The sequence below is a fragment of the Lutra lutra genome, chromosome 7 (genome assembly GCF_902655055.1).
Source record: "Lutra lutra chromosome 7, mLutLut1.2, whole genome shotgun sequence".
Taxonomy (NCBI): Eukaryota; Metazoa; Chordata; class Mammalia; order Carnivora; family Mustelidae; genus Lutra; species Lutra lutra.
Genome location: NC_062284.1, coordinates 37,872,763 through 37,889,207, shown reverse-complemented (window position 1 = coordinate 37,889,207; position 16,445 = coordinate 37,872,763). Strand labels below are relative to the sequence as shown.

General features: G+C 35.0%; 1 long non-coding RNA gene across 1 annotated transcript in view; it reads left to right on the top strand.

Moving 5' to 3' along the window:
• The first annotated feature begins 445 nt into the window (after nucleotides 1-445).
• The window catches only part of LOC125103654 (uncharacterized), a 42,111-nt gene continuing 26,111 nt past the window's right edge, over nucleotides 446-16,445 (top strand). The window contains exons 1-3 of the long non-coding RNA XR_007128460.1: nucleotides 446-621; nucleotides 3,397-3,514; nucleotides 7,659-7,692. This is a non-coding gene — a long non-coding RNA (uncharacterized LOC125103654). The remainder of the gene's footprint in view (nucleotides 622-3,396; nucleotides 3,515-7,658; nucleotides 7,693-16,445) is intronic.

Below are 16,445 nucleotides of genomic sequence, written 5' to 3'. Positions count from 1 at the left end.
ACACTGATATTCTCCTTCCCTCAGACTTGAACTCCGACTGGAATTTATACCATTGGCTCTCCTGGTTCTGTCGTCCAGACTCAAAGTGGAACAATACCACTAGCTTCCTTGCCAACTTCCTGCCAACTGCCCTCCTTCCTTCTCCATCTTGCCAGCTACAGATCTTGAACTTTCAGCCTCCATAACTGCATGAACCAATTCCTTATAGTAAATCTACCTCTCTCTCTTTCTCTCTTTCCTCTCCTTCCTCTCACTCTCTCTCCTAACCTATTTGTTGTCTTTCTGGAGAACAGTGATACTATATAATTGGAAAGATACCCTTTGTTTATGGATTGAAAGACATAATATTGTTAAGATGGCAACACTGCCTAAGGTGGTCTCCAGATTCAATGCAATCCCTAGCAAAACTCCAATGACGTTTTTTTTTTTAATTGCAGAATTGCAAAAGCCAATCTTCAAATTCATATGGAAATGTAAGGGCTCTAAATAGACAAAACAATCTTGAAAAAGAAGAACGAAGTTGGAGGACTCACACTTTCTGATTTCAAAACTTACTACAAAGTTACATAATCACAACAATGTGCTACTGGAATAAGAACAGATATACAGATCCATAGAATTGTGAGTACAAAATAACCCATAAACCATGACTTGTGGATTATTTTCAATTTTTTAATGTGGTAAAATACACATAACATAAAACTTATCATCTTAGCTTTCAGTGTAAAGTTTGGTGATATTAAGTATATTATTATTATTGTGTAACCATCACCACTATTTATCTCCAGAACTCTTTTCATCTTGCAAAATTGAAACTATACCCATTAAACACTAACTCCATAATCTCCCTTCCCTTGGCAACTACAATTCCCTTTTATGTCTCTTTCTTTTGACTACTCTGAGTACCTCATATAGGTAGAATCATGTAGTATTTATTTTTTTGTAACTAGCTTATTTCACTTAGCATAATGTCCTCAAGGTTCATCTGTGTTGTACCATGTGTCAGAATTGCATTCTTTTTAAAAGTTAAATAGTGTTGCATTGTATACCATATTTTGCTATCCATTCGTTCGTTGATGAACACTTGTGTTGCTTCCACCTTTTGACTATTGTGAATAATGCTGTTATGAACTTGGGTGTACAGAAAACTCTTCAAAATCTTGTTTTTAATTATTTTGGGTATATGTCCAGGTATGGAATTACTGGATCATATGGTAATTCTATTTTTAAAATTTATTTTTATTATATTAGTATCACGTGTAAAATATAGTGATTCAAAAATTCTATACATTACTCAGTGCCGATCATGACAAGTGTACTCTTAATTTCCTTAATCCCCACTATTTTCTTCATCCCGCTGCCACCTCCCTTCTGGTAATCATCAGTTTGTTCTCTATATTTAAGAGTTTGCTTTTTGTTTGTCTCCTTTTTTTTTTCTTTGTTCATTTGTTTTGTTTCTTAAATTCCATGTATGAGTGAAATCTTGTGGTATTTGTCTTTCTTTGACTTATTCCACTTAGCATCATACCCTCTAGATCCATCCATGTTGTTGCAAATGGCAAGATTTTATTCTTTTTTATAGTAAGTAATATTCCAGTGTGTGTGTGTGTGTGTGTGTGTGTGTGTTTGTGTGTGTGTGTGTGTGTGTGTGTGTGTACTACATCTTCCTTATCATTCATCTATGGATAGACACTTGGGTTGCTCCCATAATTTAGCTATCATAAATAATGCTACATTAAACATAAGAATGCATATATCTTTTAAAATTAGTGTTTTTGGGGGTGACTGGGTAGCTCAGTTGGTTGTGTCTGACTTCATCTCAGCTCAGTTCTTGATCTCAGGGTCTCAAATTCAAACCCCATGTTGAGCTTCACACTGAGTGTGGAGGCTACTTTAAAAAAATAAATAGGGCGCCTGGGTGGCTCAGTGGGTTAAGCCGCTGCCTTCAGCTCGGTTCGTGATCTCAGGGTCCTGGGATCGAGTCCCACATCAGGCTCTCTGCTCAGCAGGGAGTCTGCTTCCCTCCCTCTCTCTACCTGCCTCTCTGTCTACTTGTGATATCTCTCTGTCAAATAAATAAATAAAATCTTTAAAAAACTAATTAAATAAATAATAAATAAATAAAATTAGTGTGTTTATATTCTTTGGGTAAATACCTACTGGTGGAATTGCTAGATTATATGATAACTCTGTTTTTAATTTTTTGAGGACCCTCTATACTGTTTTCCACAGTGGCTATACCAGTTTGCATTTGCACCAACAGTGCACACGAGTTCATTTTTCTCCACATCCTCACCAACAATTGTCATTTATTCTTAATTCCTTTTTTTAATTGTTCAGTTAGCATATTAGAAATGCAACTGATTTTTGTTGTGTGTTGACTTTGTATCCTGACACTTTGCTGAATTCATTCATTAATTCTACATTTGTGTGTGTGTGTATGTGTGTGTGTGTATGTGTAATCTTCTGACTGAATTATGGTAATCATGTCCTTGTTTTTCTTTATACTTGAGGACATAAAACATGCATGGCCAAGTAGTATAATTTGCTTTTACCTGGTTTTGTACTTCATATACATTGAATCATATAAAGTGTATTATTTTGTTTCTGGCTTCCTTTTTTTAACATTATGTTAGCTTATCCATGTTTTTGCATCTGGATTGTATTTATAGTTTGTTTCTTTTCATTACTATTATTTCATTGTGTAATAAAAGCATTTTACATTCTATAACTAAGGGACATAATTTCTACATTTTTTATTCATGAATATTTTCCAGTTTTTTGCTACTATAAATAATAATACTATGTGTAGCAGTTCATTGGCTGCAAAGAACACCCTTGCATGTATCTCTTCATACACACATGCAATTCTGTAGAATATGAACATTGTAGCAGTAAAATTTTTGGATCATGAGGTATGCATATCTTAAAATTTAGTGAATAGGAGCAAACTATTTTCTGAAGTGGTTGTACCAATTATATTCCACTTAGAAGTACATGACTGTTTCTGTTCCTCTACATACTTGACAACTCTTGGTTATATCAGTCTTAAATTTCAGCCATTCTAGTGAGTGATCAGTGGCATCTAATATAGTTTTAGTATGCATTTTTTTAAAGATTTTATTTATTTATTTGACAGAGAGAGATCACAAGTAGGCAGAGAGGCAAGCAGAGAGAGAGGAGGAAGCGGGCTCCCCGCTGAGCAGAGAGCCCAATGTGGGGCTCGATCCCAGAACCCTGGAATCATGACCTGAGCCGAAGGCAGAGGCTTTAACCCACTGAGCCACCCAGGTGCCCCAGTATGCATTTTCCTGAAAATTACTGAGTTGAGAAGCTATCCAAGTCTTTGTCCATTTTTCTACTGGGTTATTGTTGTTTTTCCTTATTGATTTGTAGTTCTCCAAGGTGGATTGTGTTGCTGCTGTCAAGTGTTTGAATGAATGCTCCAGACATCTCAAATTACTATATTCCAGTCCTAGGACTTGAGATTTTCTGGGCCACAGATGATTATTAGGTAAGCCCTGGAATCTAAGTCTTCCATACTAACTTTTGAAAGCTATGAAAAGCTCTGCTTCACAGAAAACCCAACCTGCAACAAAAAATGTTTTTGAGAATTCTGCAAAGTTAAATGGAGTTTAATGTTTAAGGTGTTTATTTGAGAGTGTTGTTGAGATCAACCACTGTGAAAAAGAGGTGAAGGAAGCAGAAATTGGGTAGAAGGAAAGGTCAGGCTAAGATACAGACCCAATAAGAGGTGAGTTGAAATGGCCCATTAATGTTGTCCTAAGTAGGAATAAATGGCCAAACTTTTATACCTCCATATCAATCAATTATTGGATGTGGGCCATTCTAGGAATGGCATGATCTTGGTCAGGTGGCTTCCTACAGCTGAGACAATCCCTGAAAAAGGCAAGAGTTGAAGGCTCTTTCCTGACAACATTCTTAGCAGCTGGGGCATCAATTATTTCCTTGAAGACCAATTTGGGCTATACAACTGTGTATCCTCTCAGCTACTTGTTCTGAGTCAGCAAATGCTCCCTGGGCAAAAGCAAACCCCTGAATTGTTGTTCTCTACTCCGGATTTAGCTCCAGTATTTATTTCCTTCATATCATTTACATTTTTTGATGCTTCTAAGAATATAGTTGTTCTATTCTAACCTTTTTTAGTTTTTTTCAATAGGAGGATTTGTCTAAACTACCTATCCACCATCACCAGAAGGGGAAGTCCTGATCAGGTCTAAAAGCTAGGGATGGGAGTTTTAATGTCTTTATAGAGATTTGTCTTACTTTGGGATATAACCTTGAGCCTAAATAAGGAACTGGAACTGAGCCCTTGAATAAAGCTAAGGTCTCCCCAAGGAGGCTATTTCTATGAAAATGAGACTAAATGAACTTCACCCAAAAAGTTTTTGGAAAATAAAAAGTAGCTGGTCATCTGCCTGATTTGAGGAAGGTCAGAGACATGGGGGTGGGGTTCTCCTCTAAGAAAATTAACCATAAGACCATTCCACCAGTACTGCATGTGGCATATAGTATCTGAATTTATATTATCCCATGATCTGAATCATTAATTTAAATATTATCCATGACTATTGAAAAAATTTGAGGGCACACAGCAGGGAAAAAAACCTACAAAATTGCTCCATGGGGATCTTCTACACCCCCAGGATGCATTGATTCACACATATAAAGCAAATCCCCATTACTGTTAAGCTAGAAATAAAAATTTATAAACAAAATGAGGTGATGTAGTGTGAGGAAGAGTCACAAGACATAACAAACTGGAGAACTGACAAGCTAAGAACTTGAGGTAACAGAATATTCTCAAACAGTCTACAAAATAAATCTGTTAAATGATCAGAGATGAAGGAAGTAATAGCAATCACAATGATAAATAAATCACTGTGAGAAAAAAGAGGCAAAATTTAAAAAGAACCAAGCATATTTTTAATAAATGAATATAGTCATTGTCATTATAGGCAGTGAAATTTGAAACTCAGGAAATCTTTAAATAGTAAAAAAGAGAATCAGTGACCTGGAAGATAGATCACTGAATATTACACAGAATGCACATTAGAGATATGGAAAACACAAAAGAGAGGTTATAAGATATAAAGGGTATAATTAGCAGGTCTAACATATATCTCAAAACAATTCTACAAGGAAAAAATAGAGAAGCATCAATATTTGAAGAGAAAATGGTGCACATTTTCTAGAATTAAAGAAAGGACATGAATCTTCAGACTGAATATACACCAAGTCCGCTACTGGATAAATCAAATGAAATGCAGAAGTAAACACATCATCACCAAAGTACAAAATACCAAAAAGAGAAAGAAAATCTTAGGACACCAAAGAAGAAAAGACTGTATTTATAATGCAAAAAAATTTCAACTGACTGACTATAGAGTTATGTTGTCATAAGATGATAAAATAATAATTTCAAAATATTAAAGGAAAATGACTACAGGTCTATAAATCTATGCCCAGTGAATTATCTTAAGAGTAAGGAAAAATGAAATCCCTTCTAAACAAGCAAAGGATAAATTTATTGCAGTCAGACCCCTGAAGAAAGATAAAAATATATACTTTAGGCGATTTAACCCATGTGAGATGTGGACTGTAAGAATAATATGACCAAAACAATGTGGATAAATCAGATTATTAGTTGAGAGGCACCTGGGTGGCTCAGTGGGTTAAGCCGCTGCCTTTGGCTCAGGTCATGATCTCAGAGTCCTGGGATTGAACCTTGCATCGAGCTCTCTGTTCAGCGGGGAGCCTGCTTCCCCCTCTTTCTCTGCCTACCTCTCTGCCTACTTGTGATCTCTCTCTCTCTCTCTCTCTGTCAAATAAATCAATAAAATCTTTTTAAAAATTACTAGTTGATGATATAAAAAAGAAAATAAAGAATCACCATTATGGAACTGGAAAAAAATAAAATGAAGCTGAAAAACAATCCAAATTAATATGGAAGAGGGTGGGTAGTAAAGGCATGTTGTAATTAGAGTCCTTATATTTTTAAGAAGAAAGAGGTATTGACCAATTTTAGATTTTCAGTCAAGTAACTCCCAAATCAGTAAAGGGGGAAAAAGTGAGTAAAGAAAACTCAACCCAAACTTTTTCTGCCCACAGTTCCTGTCCCCATGCATTAATAAAAACACCTTTTTACACTGGAAAAAAAAGAAAAAGAAAAAGAAAACTCAATCTAATGAATGAATACATACATACATACGTACATACATACATAAGCAAGCAAAGATGAGGAGGAACAAATAAAAAGCCTAGAAAGTAGGAAACAATAAAATATTTAATATATATATATATATATATATATATATATATATATGGAATGAATCCCAATATATGAGTGGTCATGATAAATGAGGGGGATTAAACTGGTCAAGATTGTCAAACAGGATTTCAAAACACAATCGAGTTATATGTTTTATACCCAGAATTCGTCTAAAATACTATGACACAAAAAAGATGAGGACTTGAGGCTGTTGTGTGACCATGACCCCCATTTATATCCAGGCTGGGGAGGCCTTGGAAAACTCAGTCTACTCTTACAGTCTGCTAGATCTATATACAAATGGTGATTCATGTTTACTGACCCTCTTATTTAAAAAGATTTTTCTTCAGTCCTCTAATTTTAACGCATTCATTTTGAACAGAAGCATTATTAATTCTCCAGCATTTGAAAAAATGACTATGAACAAAGGGCGTCTTTCGGGTTTTCACATGCCAATCTGGAAATGGTGCCAAAGTTTATTGACTGCTTGCACCCTTCTGCAATCTAATTCAAAATGTGCAAGCTCATTCTAGCTTAGTACTAATGAACTAGAGCTGCAGTGCAATCAGAAACTCACTGTTTGCTGCACTAAACATAATTACCAGTCATTCCTTGGAGGAGAACATAAAACTACAAAAAGATTTTATTATGTTGAAAGTCTTAAATAGGATAACTAAATATAGTACTCTAAGTTTGTTCACTGATGCTAAGACATTTAAATTTTCCTAGTATATTATTATATTTTGCTTTTAAATTTGTTATTATTTTGATTTAATTTAAATATAACACTCAGTAATAGGTATTAAATAATGTAGTTGTATTGGGTTTATTGAAATACTAAGTCAAGCAATTACTTGTTATCTTTCTTATGATAAGATGGAGATAGAGGATAGCTAGATGCACAGTTACTTCTTAAGGCAAGATTGTGAATGTTATCAACACTTGTGAATATTATATGACTAGAAAGATTAATGAACAAAATATAATTCATAGATAAATTTTTTATTTTAGTGATTGTTATATAACTGTATGTGTTTGTCAAACTCATCAAATTATGCACTTTAAAAGAATATATTTTCTGTGGCACCTGGGTGGCTCAGTGGGTGAAGCCTCTGCCTTGGGCTCAGGTTCTGGGATCAAGCCCCACATCAGGCTCTTTGCTCAGCAGGGACCCTGCTTCCCGCACCTGCCCCCACCTGCCTCTCTGCCTACTTGTGATCTCTGTCTCTCAAATAAATAAATAAAATCTTTTAAAAAAAGAATATATGTTACTACATGTAATTTATACCTCCATAAATCTGACAAATTATTTATGCAGCTAAATTTTGCTATAGTGGTTACAACTAATTTAAATTTGCATCCTCAGGTTTTGACAGCATCTGTACCTCTACATCATGCCGGTGAGTAATATTAAACAAATGTTTTGGTCTTTGTTAAACTTTAAGTAAAGATATACTACTTATAGGTAAAAAGTAGTATACCGTTTTTTTCTTTTACTTGCAACTTTTAAAGTACGCACTGGATGAGCATTTGTTTTTATTCTCAGCATGTTTTATACATGAAATGACTTCTCATATCATTTCCCACATTTCTATTGTGGTGTTTATCTTTTCCAACTGAGTTGTAAATATTTGTTGTGGATTTTTAAGTGACACTTCATAATTAATATTCAGATGTTCTTGCCAGTATGTTGTTTTTAACTTTAATATATATAGTTTTCATTGACAATGTTACTGATTTTTATGTAGTCAAATTTACTTATTATTTTCCTTAATGTAATGCTGGTTTTACATCTTTTAACCCTACTGTAAGATTATATGTAGTAATCTATGTTTTCTTTTAGTAACTATGGAGTCATTTTTGATATCATATTTTGCCTTGGGAAGAATTTATTTGGGTATAAGTTGTATGATCATGACTTATTTGAAGAATCTGGCTTTTTCCCACTAGTGCCCTGCTTTGTCATATACCAAACTCCCATATCTATTATAAAGCAGAATCAGAACTATAAAAACAGAATATACTGATGGTTGCCAGAGGGGAGAGAAGTGGAGGGCTTGGGCCAAATAGGGGAAGGGGAGTATAGACTTCTAATTTATGGAATGAACAAGTCATGGGAGTAAAAGTCACAACAGAAAAAATACAGTAAATGATATTACAATAGTAATGTAACAGGACAGATGGTAGTTAAACTTGTGATGAACATAGTATAACTTGTATTAACTTGTCAAATCACTAAACTGTACATCTGAAACTAATGTATTATAATGTGTCAACTAAAATCAAATACAAAAAATCTTTGGGGGAACAAATCATGATACAAATAAAAAAATTTAGTTACAAAAAAAAGATGTATATATAGACAGTGAACTGTTATACAACCATAAAAGAGAATGAAATCTTGTCATTTGCAACAACATGGATGGATCGAGGTGATCTAAGGCTAAGTGGAATAAGACAGAGAAAGATAAATATTATATGATTTCACTCATGTGTAAAATTTAAGAAGCAAAACAAACGAACAAAAGAAAAAGAGACAAACGAGAAACACAGACTCTTAAACGTAGAGAATAGATTTGCAGTTGCCAGGTAGGTGGGCGGATGGGTGAGATAGGTGAAGGGGAGTAAGAGTAATCTTATCATGATGAGCAATGAGTAATGAATAGAATTGTTGAATAGTTATATTGTATACCTGAAATTAATGTAACATTGTATGTTATTGTTCTTGAATAAAAAAAAATCAAGCATCTCAGTAAGTGGAGAGTCATACCATGTTTATGGATTGGAAGAAAGAACATAGTCAATACTTCCCAAATTAATATTCTGATTTTACACAATTCCCATCAAAAGCTCAGCAAGAATTTTTGTAGATATAGACAAGATTCTTCTAAAATTTCTATGGAAGACAAACTAGAATAGCTAAAACAATCAGATTGGTATTATTGAGGAATAGACCCACTAATTAATGGAACAGAAGAGACATCCCCCCTCTGCAATTCCCACACAAATATACCATAGTTTTGGCAAATGTGCAGAGGCAATTCAATGTAGGAAAGTTCGCCTTTAAATAAACAGTGATGGAGAAAATGGACACACATAATTTTTAAAAAAACCAGACTTTGACCTGCACTTTGTAAATATAAAGCTATAATACTTTTTAGGGGGGAAGAAAAGGAAAAAAATCTTCAGCATCTAGGATCAGACCAAGAGTTCTTAAACTTGTCACCAAAGCATAATCCATAATGGAAAACTGATAAACTGAGCTTCATCAAAATTAAAGCTCCAAGAACACGTTATGAAGGTAACATAACAAGCAATGAATGTGAAAAAATTTTTGCCAGCCACATATCTAACAATGCACCATCTAGAATACGTAAGGAACTCTCAAATGTCAAAAATTAAAAACAATCCAATTAGAAAATGGGAAGAAACCACAAAGAGACATTTCACTGAAGAAGATAGATAGATGGTGGAAAAGCGTATGAAAGGATGTTTACCTCATTAACCATTAGAGAAATGCAAATTAAAGTAAGATATCACTACGTATCTATCAGAATGGCTAAAATAAAACAGTGATAATACCAAATGTTGGCAATGTGAGTAAACTGGATCACTCATGTTTCCAGTAGGATGGTAACACAGCATCACTTCTCTAAAAAGCAATTTGGCCATGTTTAATAAAACTGAACATGCAAATACCATATCACCAAGCAATTGCACTCCTGGGCCTTTATCCCAGAAAAATGAAGAATTACATTTATATCAATACCTGCAAGTGAATATTTATAGGAACTTTTTTGTAATAGCCAAAAACTGGAAACAACATAAATGTACTTCGGTGAGTGAATGATTAAACAAATACAATAAATCCATATCAAGGAATGCTGCTCAGCAATGAAAGGAACCAGCAAACTGATACACACAACAGCCTGAATGAATTTCTGGAGAATTATTCTGAGTGAAAAAAAAAAGCTAATCCCCACTAGAACAAGTGTAGGCAAGAATGTAGAGAGAGAGGAACCTCTTGCACCATCGGTGGGAACACAAACTGTGCTGCCACAGTGGAAAACAGTATGGAGGTTCCTCAAAAAGTTAATAAAACTGCACTATGATCCAGTAATTCTGCTACTATTTACAAAAAAAAAAAAAACACTATTCAAAGGGATACATGCATCCCTGTGTTTATTGCAGCATTTTTACAATAGACAAGTTATGGAAGCAGCCCAAATATGCATCCGATAGGTGAACGGATAAAGAAGATGTGGTGTATACATACAATGAAATATTATTTGGCCATAAAAGAAGAATGAAAACTTGCCATCTGTAACAACATGGGTGGAACTGAAGAGTATAGTGTTAAGCAAAATAAATCAGAGAAAGACAAATGTTATATGATTTCACTCAAATGTTGAATTTAAAAAAGAAAACAAATGAACAAAGGAAAAAAAGAGAGAGAGAGAGAGACAAACCAAGAAGCAGACTCTTAACTATAGAGAACAAACTTGAGAGTTACCAGAGGTGGGGTAGTGTGGGTGGATAGGGGAACAGGTGAAATAGATAAAGGGGATTAAGAGTACAGTTATGAGTAATGTGTAGAATTGTTGAATCACTATATTGTATACCTGAAACATTGTATGTTAACTATACTGGAATTAAAATTTTAAAACTTAATAATAAAAATAAGATAACCCCCAAAGGTTACCTACCGAATGATTCTATTTATATTATATTCTTGAAATGAGTTTTAGAAATAGAGAACTAATTAGTATTTGGTTCTTGGTGGGGAGACAAAGAAGGGAAGTAGATGTGGCTATAGAGGGGGGACATGGTGATAGAAATGTTCTGATTTTCACTTTATTAATGTCAATATCCCAGTTTTGATATTATTAGTAATGCAAGATGTTGCTATTAGGGAAAAAATTGGGTAAAGGGTACACAGGTTCTCTGTATTATTTTTTGTAACTGTAAGTGTCCAAAAACGCCCATTACCTTTATCACCAACACCACACAGTGACCACTTAAGGGCCAGAAGGGACCGTGCCTTATCATACATCCTTATATTCCCACTAGCTGTTAAAGTACATACATTCTCAATCTTTAATAAATTGAATTGGATAAGATGGCTTATTATTATAATATGATGAAGTACTTTTATCATTCCTCAGCCTCTGAGAATTTGGGCCATTGCCAGGTTTGGTATTGTTTTGTTTTTCTTTTCCTGTTAAAATGTACACAGCTATGATATTTTGGCACAGTAATTGCACAAACCTTCCCCCATCACCATTTCAATTTGCTTCTTGGAATGTATTTTCAGAAATAATAATATCACGGCAATGGGCATGATTAGAGTATCAGATGTGGTGACAGTCACTTTATCTAGGATATTTTCCTATCCTCTGTTGTCTGGTACATTCATCCTCTTTCCTTTGGAGAATGTATGAAGAGGAGAGCAATGGCTGGGCAGTGACTAGTTTGTTGGTGGGAAGAAATGATCCAAGTCTGTTCAGTCAATGTCCAAGCTGGAAAGGAAAAGATAGCTAACTCTTTCTTGCACATCTTGAGATGTAGCACAAAATATTGGATGGTCAACAACTCAATCTTCAATAATGTTAGCAACTCTAGTCCTCCAAAGTTATGGAAGAATGTATTTTCTTAAATAAGGAAGTCTTGACCAATATGATTAGTTTAATGATTCTTTTCCCCCTAAATCTCATTCAATTTACTGTCCCGAAAGTCTACTCTTACAGTATCACCAGCAATGTATGAGTCAGCCTACATCCCCATTGCCCACCCACACATGGTTTTGGAATTTTTTTTAAAAATTACCTTTACTAATGTACAAGAGCTGTCTAATTTAAGGGTTTTTGACTTGTAGCCCCTCTTGCCAGAGATGGCTTTTTTCAGACTCCTTAAGAGATATAACACAAAAGAGTCTACAGTCCAGTACATCATCTGTACTCCTAAGTAAAGGTTCTGACTCCACGTTTCTTAAAAAAATATTTATTTATTTATTTATTTTAGAGAAAGAGAGCATGAGCATGGGGGCAGGGCAAAGGAAGAGGGAGAGGAAGAGGGAGAGAAGCAGACTCCCTGCTGAGTAGAGCCCCACATGGGGCTTGATCTCACAACCCTGAGATCATGACCCAAGTTGAAGCCAAGAGTCAGTCCCTTAACCAACTAAGCCACGCAGGTGCACCCTGACTCCAGCTTTGTCTGCTTGACAACTGTAGTGTGCTGGCCTGCACAGTAAACTCACTGCATTGCTTTATTCTTTTTACTGAAATCCTGGACCAGACTGAGGTAGGTCTGGAGCTGGGCTGCTGCTCTCCTCAACACAGTAGAACCTCCTTCACTGCTTACTACTATTTACCACAGTGGAGAAATACAGAAGACATAGGGCAAGCAAGGAATAGAACAGAAGATAGTTGGTTTTTTTTTAAAGATTTTATTTATTTATTTGACAGAGAGAGATCACAAGTAGGCAGAGAGGCAGCAGAGAGAGAGGGGGAAGCAGGTCCCCCGTCAAGCAGGGAGCCCGATGTAGGACTCGATCCCAGGACCCTGAGATCATGACCTGAGCCGAAGGCAGAGGCTTAACCCACTGAGCCACCCAGGTGCCCCCAGAAGATGGTTTTCATCATTTTTTTCACTTTTCCCACCAGAAACTTTATCCCCTGACCCTGAGATAGTGATGAACAAGACATTGTTACTACACATCTATCATTAATTTAGTGTCTATTAGGAGCCAGGTCTTTGTTTATATACAGCCACGTTAACTCTCATAACAATCCCATAAAGTTGGTGTTGTGAAACTAATGAAACTAAGTTTAGGGCAGATTGAGTTAAGCAGCAGAGCCAGGATTTGAGCCCTAGTCCCAGACATCTGACCTCCCTGAGGTCATACTAGAGGTGGCCCTAGTATGAATGTGTAATGCTTGGCAGTGACCTTCTCCCATGGCAGGCACTGTAAGACAATAGATACTTTATTTATTTTTTAATTTAATTTAATTTAATTTTTTCAGTGTTCTAAGAACAATAGATACAATAGACACTTTAAAAATGCTTATTAATGAGAAGAGCAGCAATGGCATAAAATAAATTTTGAACATAGACAGCTTTAGAGTCAAGTGAAGCATCTTGTATACTCTGTTGTGCTGTAGGGAAGTTGATCAATAGAAAAAGGAGGCATCAGTGCCCATGATCTTAACAGGTTTTAAATGATCTCTGGTCCACCAAAATGCTTCTAAGTTCTAAAATAACTGGTAAAATTATTTTTTGAAGTCAATTTAAAATATATTAGCTATAAAAAAATAGAATATGTTAGTTATGTGTATATTCCTCATGTGTTACATTTGTAATTCACAATTCTCTGTATGAGCAATATGTTTATAAAAACATCTCTGGATCTTGGAGTTGGGTTTTCCATTTTAAAATATAACAGAGGTTTATAGTTGTATGTATTATCACACACAAATCTCCAATCATAAAGCTGTTTCTAACTGTATTAAAATGTTGTATTAAAATTTCTAGTATCTCCTTGTATAGCAATGACCCAATTTCTCATTTTCAACTGCTCCCTGATACCTTCCTGATATCATAACAACAACAAAAAGGTAGATTTAAACACAGCAACATTTATCTTATACTTTAATAAATAGTTATTCTGTTCTGTTCTTACCCAACTGAAGACACTTCATGTTTACAAAATATAAGCATAGTTAAGTAAATGACAAAAACTCAATGGCTTCTAATTACTGTGTAATGATTATGATTAGCTTTTCTACCAAGTTAAGTGCAGACATTTTCAAATATTTTTAAATATATATATTATTCTCTTTTCTTGTTATCGTTATTTTACTTGGGCTTTTCAGAGTATTTCTGTCATGCTATTTTAAAATAAGACTGTTCACTACCTGGTATCTTGTGTCAAAAAGTCTCTGGGTATAACTCCTACTTCTATTAATAATTGAAAGTCCTGGCGGCTTTCTTTCTCTGCTTGTTAATATTCAGTTCTCACTAACTTCTCACTGTCAAAAAGAGTTAATAACAAGTTGGCTATTATACATTTTAAGTGAGCTCTGCATATGAAAAAGATTATTAAAATGTTACATGAGTATAAATTCAAAAGTAGAAACAATTATCCATGAAAAGCAAGAATATTGCTAAAATACCACTACAACCTCTATGAATAAACAGGAAAGACATGACAGATTCACTGGCTTTGCTGACACTAACATCAGTGAAGTCAGGAGAAGGCCAATACTTCAGTAATAATATCCTTAGGGGCCTCCCATATGCAGGTTTGCAAATAATTAACACTCGAGTTACAGAGCCACTTGGCCTAACCTGCACAATATCAGTCCATATGACATTTAATAACGGTGTAATTATGCATCCTTTTAACCTTTTCAAATGCAGCTTCAATTTGAGATAAGAAAAATGACAAATCTACATATTTTTTCTATGAAATTTACCTAAAGCCAAAGAGTTGTATCCACCGTGAATTAATATTTATAATGAGAGAATAAAATGTTTCATTGGGAACAAGACTAGCTGCAATTTTACTGATTCACTGACTTCTTTTGTATGTCCATATCATACCTTATTTTGCCTTTGGAGTATTTCATTTAATTTTAAACCGTATATCAAATTACTCAGTGATTCTGAGATCAGTTTCCTCATCCGCACAATGACAGTAAGATAGGTTATTTGTATCCAAACGGTATTTTGAAGCTGGACCTCAACATATCAAAAAGATAAAACTACAGCTCTTATGCGGACATTGGAATAGGGAGGGACTTCCCTACCAGGGAGAACCTTGAGTCTTCCTCCCTCCCACCCTGCAAGAACTCTAGGGAATCTAGTAAAAACAAAACAAAGCAAAACAAAATACTAGAATTGAGAAGTGAGGTCATAAGATGCAGGATCAGGACAACAATCCAATAATGAAATTAAGAAAACATTTCCATTCACCATAGCATACAAAAGAATAAATTCTTAAGAATAAAGTCATTAAAAGAGCAAGACCTATACACTAAAAACTATAAAACATTGTTGACATAGAAATGGACAAATTGATCCTAAAATTTATGATCTGTACCCGTGAAACAAATAATACATTATATGTTAATAAAACAATTTTTGTAATTAAAAAAATTAAAAGCTGAACAAATGTTGAAAAAACTGGAGGGTTTATACTGACAATCTCAAAACTTACTGCAAAATTTCAGAAATTAACATAGTGTAGTATTGGCATAAAGACAGACATTAAAATCAATGTAAAAAAGCAGCAAGTCCAGAAATAAATGCACACATTTACAGTCTATCAATTTTTGACAAAGATTCTAAAATAATTCAGTAGGAGAAGAATATTCTTTTTAAAAGATTTTATTTATGTATTTATTTATTTTTGTTTGAGAGAGAGAGAGAGAGTAGTACATGAGTGGGGAAAGAGAGAGAGGGTGAGAATCTCAGACTCCACACTGAACCCAGAGCCCAACATAGGGCTCAATCCTATGACCCCGAGATGACAACCTGAGCCAAAACCAAGAGTCAGACATTCAGCTGACTGAGCCACCCAGGCTCACCGAAGACTATTCTTTTCTAAAACCTGGAGCTAGAATAATTGTATATCCATTGAAACAAATAAGCAAATATAGACCCTTATCTCATACCATACACAAAAGTTAACTCAAAATGGATCAATAGATATAAGGGTAAGACCTAAAACTATAAAATTTATAGAAGAAAACATTGGCAAAATATTTGTGACTATGGGTTAGACAGAGATTTTTTTAGATATGACATCAACAACATAATTCATTTTAAAAATGGTATATTGGGAGCACCTGGGCCGAATAGTTGGTTAAGCCTCCAACATGACTCATGTCATGATCTTGAGATCTTGAGATCAAGCCTTGCATTGGGCTCTGTGCTCAGCACAGTCTGCTTGAGATTTTCTCTCTCCTTCTGCCCCTCCTGCTTATGCTCTCACCCTCTCTCTAAAATAAATAAGTAGGGGCGCCTGGGTGGTTCAGTGGGTTAAAGCATCTGCCTTCAGCTCAGGTCATGATCCCAGCGTCCTGGGATCGAGCCCCACATCGAGCCCTGCATTGGTCTATCCACTCAGCGGGAAGCCTGCTTCTCTTCCTCT